This window comes from Nanorana parkeri, unplaced genomic scaffold (genome assembly GCF_000935625.1).
Source record: "Nanorana parkeri isolate BGI_ZX_2015 unplaced genomic scaffold, ASM93562v1 scaffold843, whole genome shotgun sequence".
Lineage (NCBI taxonomy): Eukaryota > Metazoa > Chordata > Amphibia > Anura > Dicroglossidae > Nanorana > Nanorana parkeri.
In genome coordinates this window covers 422,516-432,867 of record NW_017307111.1, presented here as the reverse complement: position 1 = coordinate 432,867, position 10,352 = coordinate 422,516, and positions in this window count along the sequence as shown.

Sequence of the window (10,352 nt, the reverse complement as noted above, 5' to 3'; positions counted from 1 at the left end):
GACGAGCCGGGGCTACAGACGCGCTTGCGCAGGACAGCCACGGACACCGGCTCCTGCTCCTATCCGGGTTCGCCCATTACATGGGTGCGCATACGTGCGAAAACGACAATTGCGGCCATTACGCTGCACATGTTGCATATCACCGCGAACGCCGAAATGAGAGCAATAACTGTAGGGCCATTATAACACTAAATTGATGAGTCGCAAAAGCTTTTAAAGCGTCGCCTATGGTCAATTTTGAGTATGGTAGTGTTTTGCAATTTCGCAGGTGCACGCAATTTTAAGGCTTGACATATTTGCTGTCTATTTACCCAACGTGACCCCGTCTTTTATATGTTACCAATAAATTGGGTAATAATAAATGGATTCTAACATAATGACAAAAAAAAACTGTTTTTATTTCAAAATGTTTGGTAATTTTTCCTTAATATAGTAAAAAATAAAAAGTGGTGATTATATACCACCAAAAGAAAGCTCTGAATACTGAAAAATGGCCTGGACAGGAAGGGGGTATAAACACCTGGAAGGGAATTTATCAAAACTGGAGCAGACAAAATCTGTAATAGCTGTGCATGTCAACCAATCAGCTTCTCTCTTTCATTTTCGAATCCTCACTGAACAAACTGAAGAGAGAAGCTAATTGGTTGCCACCCACAGCTGCACCAGATTTTGACTGCTCCAGTTTTGATAAATTCCCCACGCCCCGGTCTTTAGGGGTTAAATAAGCATAATTTTTAAGATTTTACATTGTTGTTATTCCACATACATTAATTCTCGTCTGCGGTGCAAAAAGTGGCTGTGATGGGTCTGGCTTGGAATTGCAAGGATAGACATATGTAGGGAGCATTATCCTCATAAAAGAAACCAACTTGTGTGTTATAAGATAAATTAATCTCAACCCTCCAAAATGACAAGTTACAATCTGATATTGCAAATTACTAAAGGTTCTTTGTACAATATTTTCATTTTTGTACAGGTAAACCTCAACACAACATCTGCATCAATATCTCTGTTGGATTATGGTGTTTTAGCACTAAAAATAATTTAACACCACGCGGTCTATTTATAACTAATTCTCAGAGCCATTTGACCTCTGAATCTTTCTGAACATTCATTCCTGGTGAATAGATGCAAAAACAATCTTAAGAATATTTTCTTTTCAGGCTGAATATATGTGATGTAATACCTAATTTCTATGCTCCTCAGCTCCATCTAGTGGTCATAATGCAGTATTACCTTACATAGATTCATCATGAAAAGAAAATATGATCGTTTTTGCATCTATTCGCACAGAACTAACGTTCAAAAAGATTTGTAAGGTAAATGGCTCTGCGAAATGGTTATAAATAGACCCACAAATGTTCCTGCAGCTGTTTCCCTGCTGTGAAAATGTGTTCACAGTTTTACCAGGGTCAATCGTGCGTTCTACATTTGGATCATGGTGCTTCAGCACTAAAAGCATTCAACAGTGAATGTTTCTCCAGCTTTTTCTCTGGCGTAAAAACATTTTCAATTTTGTGGGCTGGGTCAATCCTGTGTTCTGCATCAATATTTCTGTTGGATTACAGTGCTTTGCACTAAAAAAATTTTTTAAAAAAGTAAATATATTCCACCAGCTTTTTTTGGCTGCTTAAATCCTGCATTCCACATCAATATTTCAGATGGATTATGGTGCTTCTGTACTAAAAGAATGACAACACCTTCTGTTTCTGCATGCTGCTCCTCAGTATGACATTTTTTTTTGGTTTGATGCAGCTTAAATTATGCTGTTTGTCTCATTCTTGTGGGTCTATTTCAGTGCAATGCCTCATTCAATAATATTTATGGATATATTCTCTATGAGATTGTGTGACCTAACAGTGATTTCTTAACTATTACCTGCCTTGTCTCTTCCTATGTGTCCTACCAAAAAGGCTGTACAGTGACAGCTAGCTCCGCCCAACTGTTTTGGGCTCAGCCGATGCATATGTGTTCAGCTCGACTGAGCCGCTCGGCCAAGTTCGGGAGCTGTACGTGCTATAGTGAATAGCCTGTACAGCAGCCCTTCGGTTCTACCGAACCGAAGGGGTCCTGGGGCCGAAGCTAGCCGAAGGATCGGCCGAAGCTACGGCTAGATCCTTTGGCTGCTTTGTGAATAGACCCCTATGTGTTGACATTTTACAAAGTTCAGGGACTGAGCTTTATTTTATTTAAAAATGTAAACCTTGTGATAGATTTGAGATCTATTGTGCCTGCTCCTCCCACCAGTACATTCTGTACTTTTTTGTGAGTGCAACTCAATCATATTGGTTTGCTGCTGCTGTATGTAAGCCAAGAAATTATTTCAAATTTAAAAAATTGCTTAACATGCAATAAATGTTATGCCAGAATATGGTGTCCCTGATGCAGTCCCAGAAGAACGGTACTTTTTAGATTTTTTTTCACTGTACATGACCCCAATTCACTGTACAGTGCCCAGCTCCACATGTCCTTTGTTTGAGAACCCCTTGCCTATTAACCTTAAAATTGTGCAGAACTGATTTTAAAGATTCGAATTCCATTGATTTTAATGGAGTTTGGATTAACGTTCAAACGTCAATCCAAAGCACAGCTCAGCACAGTGAACCTAGCCCAGGTATGTTTAACTCATTAGTTTGTTGGTGAGTGGCAGCGGCTTGTTTCAGGGCAGCATTAGACTGTAGTAATGCTTTTATTAAGTTCTATATGCTTCAGAATTACCAATTTACACCACTCAGAAAAAAAGCATTAAAAATGCAGTTTCTTGCAGTACCACTTCCTGAACAAAACATGCGCAGTCCATGGCAGGATTACTTACTCTCAAGAGGCACCAGCTGTCTTTCTGCAGAGCGAAATCCACTTTTTTTCTTTGCATCTTCCACCAAATGTGAGTGGTAGATTCAAGCATAAAGCTTGCAAAGAGTCAGTTCAGACAGAAGTGCATTTAATGGTTTTGTGCCCGCTTTTATTTCTCCACAGGACAAAATAAACAATGAAAGTTGATCCTCCCAAGGTTTGTCAAAAGACAAAACTGCAACATAAATTTTGTAGCCTCATGGCAGTTTGCTGATCTACCCCCTGACCACTGCACAGCAGCCAGATAAATGCAAGATTCTGAGTTGCACGTACACTCCATCCTGGATCATGCCCTTGACCCACTGGAACTGTCTATCACACACCTTTTCACCTGGTGCACTGTAATTGGTTAGTAGAGGCAGCACAAGATGGTAATGGTGGCAGGCCAGCAGAGGTGTAAGGATATAGTTATGGTGTCATACTAGCAGTAGTAGAAGAAGTTGGTTATAGTGGCAGGATCTTGTAATGATGGCAGGAGATGGTAATGGTAGCAAGCAAGCAGCTGTGGCAGGAGATGGTAATTCTATAAGATATAATCATGATTCTTGGACCAGATTCCAAGAAAAACATATTTGTTAGCATGAGCTACCAAATGTTCTACTCCTGTAGCTCATGTCAGTCAGCTGTGTCAGCAGATGAGACGATTAGTCAACTGCTGCACTGGAAGCCCTTTTTGACAGCACATTGGTTGCAGGGCAAGCCAGCTGCTCCATTTTCTGCTGCCAGTAGCCAGGCCAAGCTGATGCATTCTAAGGAATTACTTTAAAGCCTCACTAAGGAAGCCACCACCACCACCACTGCTCCTCCTTTCACCGACCTGTAGATCTAAGGCATGTTGGCCAATAAAGGGGATCCTGCCACTCTCTAGAAGGGCTGTCAAGAATTTCTCCCACAGCACCTTTTTTAAGTGGCACATTTTTTCCTCCCTCAGGGATGGCAGCATAGGATCTGACATTTTCCCCTTGTATCATGTATCCAAAAGGGTCTATTACACACGCAGCGTGTGCTCCAATAGGAACACCAGAGGGATTGTATACGTGATTCCCCCCTTTGTTGCAGCTCACCCTTCTGCTCACCTTTACAAATGGTGACAAGACGATAGACATGTATCCATAATAATTTTTTCAATGACCCACATTTGTATGCAATAACATTTACCATCATGTTTAAACACATAGAGGGTTATTCACTTACCTGCAGGAGGATCTAGCTGTAGCTTCGGCTGATTCTTCGACTCGCTTCGGCCGCCGGAGCACTTCGGTTCAGTTAAACCGAAGGGCTGCTGTATGGGCTATTGCATATCTTTTGGCTTGGCTAAGCCATAGTCACAGCCGAAGCGGGGAGAAAGGTCCGCCAAAGCCTGAGGACGCTGGGCTGTCATTAAATAACAACAGCTGGGCGGAGCCAGCCATGATGAAATGGCTGGCTCTGCACAGTTACTGTCCTTCAATGACAGACCATTAGGTTATTTGAGGTCACTGGGGTGTTATTAAATGACAACAACTGGGCGGAGCCAGTCCTGACATCACAGCTGGCTCTGCCCATTTGTTTTGATCTGTCTGGGACCTGCGGGCAGACAAAAAAGAAAAACAAAAAAACATACTATGCCCTTTAGGTCTGGTAGGAATTTTAGGAGAGATCCCAAGTTAAAATAAAAAAAGTGCGTGGAGTTCCCCTCCAAAGTTATACCGGGCCCTTAAGGTCTGGTAGGAATTTTATGGAGGAACCCCATCCCCCAAAATGGGGGAAAAAATGCGAGCCCCCTCTAAAATTCCCAACCAGACCCTTGATCCGAGCACAGGCCTAACAAAGGCCTGGCAGGGCAGGAAAGGGGGGGATGAGTAAGCGGGCCCCCTCCTCACTGCCATAACAGGCCTCATGCCCTTGGCACTGGGAGGGTGCTTTTCCAGGGTCCCCCCCTGGAAAAGCACCTTGTCCCTGTGCCGATGGGGACAAGGACCTCTTCCCCACAAGCCCTAGGGTGTTGGTTATGGAGGTCTGCAGGCAGGGGGGCTTATTCACTTCAGGGTATCCCTTTAATAAAGGGGCACCCAGATGCAGCCACCCCCTTGAGAATGAGTAAGGGGTATTTGTAGTATACAGTAGCTAGTGGCAACATCACTGCTAGCTGCGCCCAACTGTTTACGTTTGTCTGACACCTGCCAGAGTCTTCTTGCAGGTCCCGGTCAAATGAAAACAACTGGGTGGAGCCGGCCATGACATCATGGCCAGCTCCGCCCAGTTGCTGTCATGTAATGACTGCCCAGGGTCCTCAAGGACCCTGGGCTGTCATTGAATGACAACAACTTGGATGGTTCCGCCCAGTTGTTGTCAGTTGTAGGGAAAACGATCCTCTTCTTTTGTGCCCCCTTTATACACCATTTCTGAATGGGATTCTGTTTTGTGTCCTGTGTTTCATTATCCAACAAACTACTGTCCCAGAATTAACAGAGTTTATTTTCCCTTGTTTTATTGTCAGTTTATATATGATGGGCATTACTGAACAAAAGTATGCATTTTGGTAATGTCCAGCACCTTTTAGGACAAGAGGTTTGAATATTTGACAGTTGTGTTTTCGTTAATTGGGTTTTCTATTTCAAAGTTTTTATTAGGTTTTTTCACACACGTAAGTCTGTATATACAACTACGGGACCATGCATTATACATATTACCAAGTATACAGGCAGGTAACATAAGTAACAAACAATCTTATACTCGGTCTTGTAGATCATCATAGGCAATGAGACTATAATGAGCAACCTAACTAAGTCAGGTTGGAGCAGCATTAATACATTATTACTCTTCTTGGATCCGCGGGGTGTCTGTGCCTGCCGCTGCTCCTTCTTCTGTTTGCTTCCCATTGTTGCGGCCGATTATCACCGGGGTAGCTGGCGGGTTCACCCTCACTCAAAGCGGCTGGTCAGGATCGCTGGCGTTAGCTTTTATTTGCTCTTCAGGGGTTCGGCTGTGCAGAGCTCCGTTAGCCTGCGGCCATCTTAGTTGGCAGCTAGCCACGCCCCCCCCGTTAATTGTGTTTTCATGTAATGTTTAGTGTAAAGCCATCTTTTTCTTACCAGTCCCCCACCCTGCCCCCATTCAAACAAACTGTGTCTAATGCTCTAAATATTAACCAAACAGCTGTGAAACACTAACAAGAGGTCTTAACTTCCCCCACTCTACCCAAAGTAGAAAACAAATTGCTAGTAGTTCCACATTAAGGGTTTCCATTGCGCTTAATCTCATGAATATAGCAGTAAATGTGCAAATGGAAAAACATTACAGAATTTTAGCATTTGCTTTTGTAGGTCATGCTTTAAAATATAAGAAGGCAGAATTTTGTGTATCTTGAATTAGAGCCAAATATCAAGTAATTTTCTGTGCAATTAAATGAAGCACTCATCATCCTGCCACAATCATAGGTGCAGTCCCACAGAAGAGCCTCTTAATGTCTTGATGAAGCTTTTTGTTTCATAAAAGTGTGTGATGGCAGAATATTCTAAAATAACATAATCACATGCGAGTCTTCCATCGTAATTTCTGCTCATAATAGCTGAGCACAAATTTATTTCAACAAGTCTAAATATTATGTTTACATTCACAGTTAAAAATAAGCTTTGGATTAGCTTAGGTACAAAATATTAGTTGAAAATTATTGCATTTACAAATTAATCTTAGCATGCAATTATTGTTGTTTGTGTACTGCCATCCATGCTCAATATTGGAAAATTAAAGTGCTACCATACAGCAACAATCATAAGGTGTTCTCTTGCTGGAATAAGCCTCTACAGTGTCCATTATGTATGGCTTTTTTATGGCTTTTGATAGTGAAGCCTCTTTTTTTGGACTATAGAAACATGGACTACTGTGTTTGCTTGAGCATTCTGGAGACACCTGTGGAGAACTGTAGACAGTAGTAGAAGAGCTTGTAGAGCTGATATTTGTTTAGTTTACTCATTCTCACTAGAGTTGGTCCAAGAAAATGTCCCCAACCAAATGCAAATTTCTTTGCTATTTTTGGCAGTTTCCTAAATAGCTCAGGCTTCTTCTGCTTTGTATCTGCTTATGCTGTTGCATGAGTAAGATTAACTTGACTGCCAGTGCCACATGGACCCACCCTTCAATGTTAGTATCCCTGGTACTATTTTTTAAGGCTTTCAGGACTGCTTCTACTGCTTTTGATAATTTCCCCAAATTGCATCAGAGGCAAGGCTGGTAGGAACGTCTGAAACCATCCTGCACAATTTTCCATAAATTACTGCTTTTTAATACACACTTTTTGGAGCCTGGTTTAAATTCCAATTGACTTCAATTAGATGTTGGTTCAGAAATTCAAAATTTTTTAACCTCTTGCTGCTTGCCCCTCTGCATGCCGCTCCAACCTCGAGAAATCGTCTGTTGCAGTCTTCTGCAGAAACAGACACTCAAACCAATCTCATGCTCCCCTGCAGGACACAGTAGTGGCATATAGGTGGATAGCTGGAACCAGTGAACTTTTTAGGAGACTAGCACATCAACATTCCTGGATGTGTCAGCAGCTGCAGAAGAAGAGGTACATATATATTTTCTTCTTTTACATAAATGATGGGCATTTTTGTTTTCAAGGCATGATTGATGCAAGGTTGAATCAGAAAGTAATGATTATACAGGTTTGAAAACAAACAGTATTATGACTGTAACTGAATCAGAAAAAATAAACAAGTGTGTTACAAATTGATAAGAAAATACACCCAAATAGGATCGAACAATCCAACTAAATCTAACAAAAAGATACAAAATTAAAGTGTGTGGTCAGCATATTTATTCACTAACAGTTAAGTGAGTTTTAAAAGTACCATGCTTTCGGTTGCCATTACTTGTTAGAACATGAATACATAAAACACACATGAACAATTTTGTGATGTATCTAATCAATCTGTACAACAAAAAATCTACCAAGTAACTAGAGACAAAAATTTAATCCTTGAATTATTCTAAATTAAGTTAATTCCCTATAAATGGAACATTGATGAATAAGTTGTATAAACAAACTCGAACAATACACAAATAAAGATACATGATAATCTTAGCATCAGCATTTCCAAAGTGGGTAATTTTGCCCTTGCAAAATGCTACATAATAGATTTTAAGGACTGGCTAAAATAAGAAAACAATGAACAGTAGTAATTGTAAATTAGCAAAATAAGAAAAAAGTAATAATTAACTCTGTACAGATTGCCCAATACTTCAAGATGGTAGAAGAGTCTTGAAGAGCTGAATTGTGCCGCAGCAGAGTATGCATCAGGTACACATTAAATGGATGGAGGCATGTTCTTGGATGTGTGCCCCTAGGAACACACATGTAAACACACTTTATCCTTCTGGTGGAGCTGTAAAAAGAGTGACTTTGTGACATTCCAATTAATGATCAAGGACTATCTGTCTTGAAAACCTGTCTACTCTTTTTTAAAGTGTATGTAATGCTTTTTGTATTGTTTAACTTATGTTTTGATGTCTGCATCGCCTTAGGCTAACCACACACTATATAATCTATGTAATTGTACAATTTACTTTAGATCTACCACCAACTATGTAGTACATGGGCCTGTCTGATTTGATATTAAATTGAATAGATTGTTTCAGTTTATCCTCATATTACATAGTTTTGGTAAAGCTAGAGGATGATCGTACATAAATTGTACAATCAGATGGTACAGCATATGGCCAGCTTAAAGTGACATTAAACCCTCAGATTTTTTAAATATAAAACAATACTGTAATGTGTGCCTTACTGTAATCCATGGTTGTTTCCCTTCTCTTTGATGAACTTCCTTTTAAATCCGTATCTCTTCTCATGCTGGACAGAACTTCTGTTTTGCAGCAGACTGCCTTGTCTCAGGAATGGTTATATGGGGGTTGATTTACTAACATTATAAACACGCCACGAACAAGTATACACCTCTGTAGTGTGTTCCCTCCCAGCATGATCTATTGGTGGAATCTAGACACCTTTGTAGTGTGTACACACCCAGCAGGTGTGTTGTGCAAAGCCCTGCATGAATTGCAAGGTGATGTAAATTAGCTCTACATTGTGTTGCTTGCGTTGATGAATGCAGGAATGTAAATGCATGAGCTAACCATTTTTTTGTCTAAACTGTGAAGCAGCATTATATATGCATCATGTGCATGATTTTTCCATATATGGCATTAGTGGAAATATGCTTTTAGAGACTTTTTGGTTGATAAATACGTTTTGCTGTGTAAAAATCACACGCAGTGTGTGCGTGTGTTTAGGATAGTAAATCACCCCCATGGTGTCTGTGTGTAGGTTCACAACCTGAGCCAGCACTACAGGAAGAGGCACTCAGCTGCAAAGGGAAGTTCTCCCCAAGCATGAGAAGACATGAGGATTTAAAAGGAAGAGCAGCAAAGAGAAGGGAAACTACCATGGATTACAGTAAGGCACACATTACAGTATTGGTTTATGTTAAAAAATCTGAGGGTTTAATGTCACTTTAAGGGAGATGTCAATTTACTTCCTATCCTGGAGATATAACAGGAAGTGACAGTAAATAGCCTCAAAGTAAGAGATACAAGATAGACAATTCCCACTGAAATAGGTTCCCCATTTGTAGAATAACCCCTACCTCTTACTCTGGTGACAACCTATGGATTTGCCCTCTCTTTCTGTGTCAGTGACAATGATCTAAATGATAAATAGAGAGGCAGTAACTTCCCTACTTTATCTAAAACTTAAAAAAGGAAAGAAAAACGTATAATACCCACTAGTGATCATGCCTACAATCCAGAGAGGAGATACTGTATGTTCTATTCAATACTGACCACCAAAATTATATATAGATATGCAAAAGACTTTATTTACAAATGTACATCAAAAGCCAAAAAATCCCCCATAAATTATTTAAAACCCATGACCACTAACTGCTGGGCCCTGCATAAATCACTGCATGATATGTAGTTTTAAAGGGTTTTACATTTTTTTTCCTCTATTGACTTCTCTGTGTCCCCCTCTATTCCTTTTTAAAATAGTGCTTTTAAATGCACTTTAAAAACCTGGCAACTACAGAAACATACGCCAGCCAATATGAATTGTGTTCTAATCCAGATTCAGTAAACTCACATTTCAAAGGGTGCTATGGGCTACTGTACTTTACAGTGTCGATGCTTTTCTCTGCTGATTTATTTAATAAAATGTTGCCCTTTTTCTGCATTTTAACTGCAAAGAGTGTCCTACATTGTACCTGGCTGAAACAACAGACGATCAAACATAAGCTTTCTGGCTGCAGTAATGTTCAATAATTAAAAGAAAAATATAGACGTCCGGTTCCGGCGCCTGATGTAGTGGAAGCAGAGTGCAGAGCTCCCACGCGGCTAAGGCTAATCTTTATATAAAATCGTACCACAGCAAACCAAATCCCCAACAGGTCGATCGGCTGACTACATTGCCTGTTACAGTACCAAAAAAATGGATAAATTCCTTGCTAAACGGCGTACTGGACCTC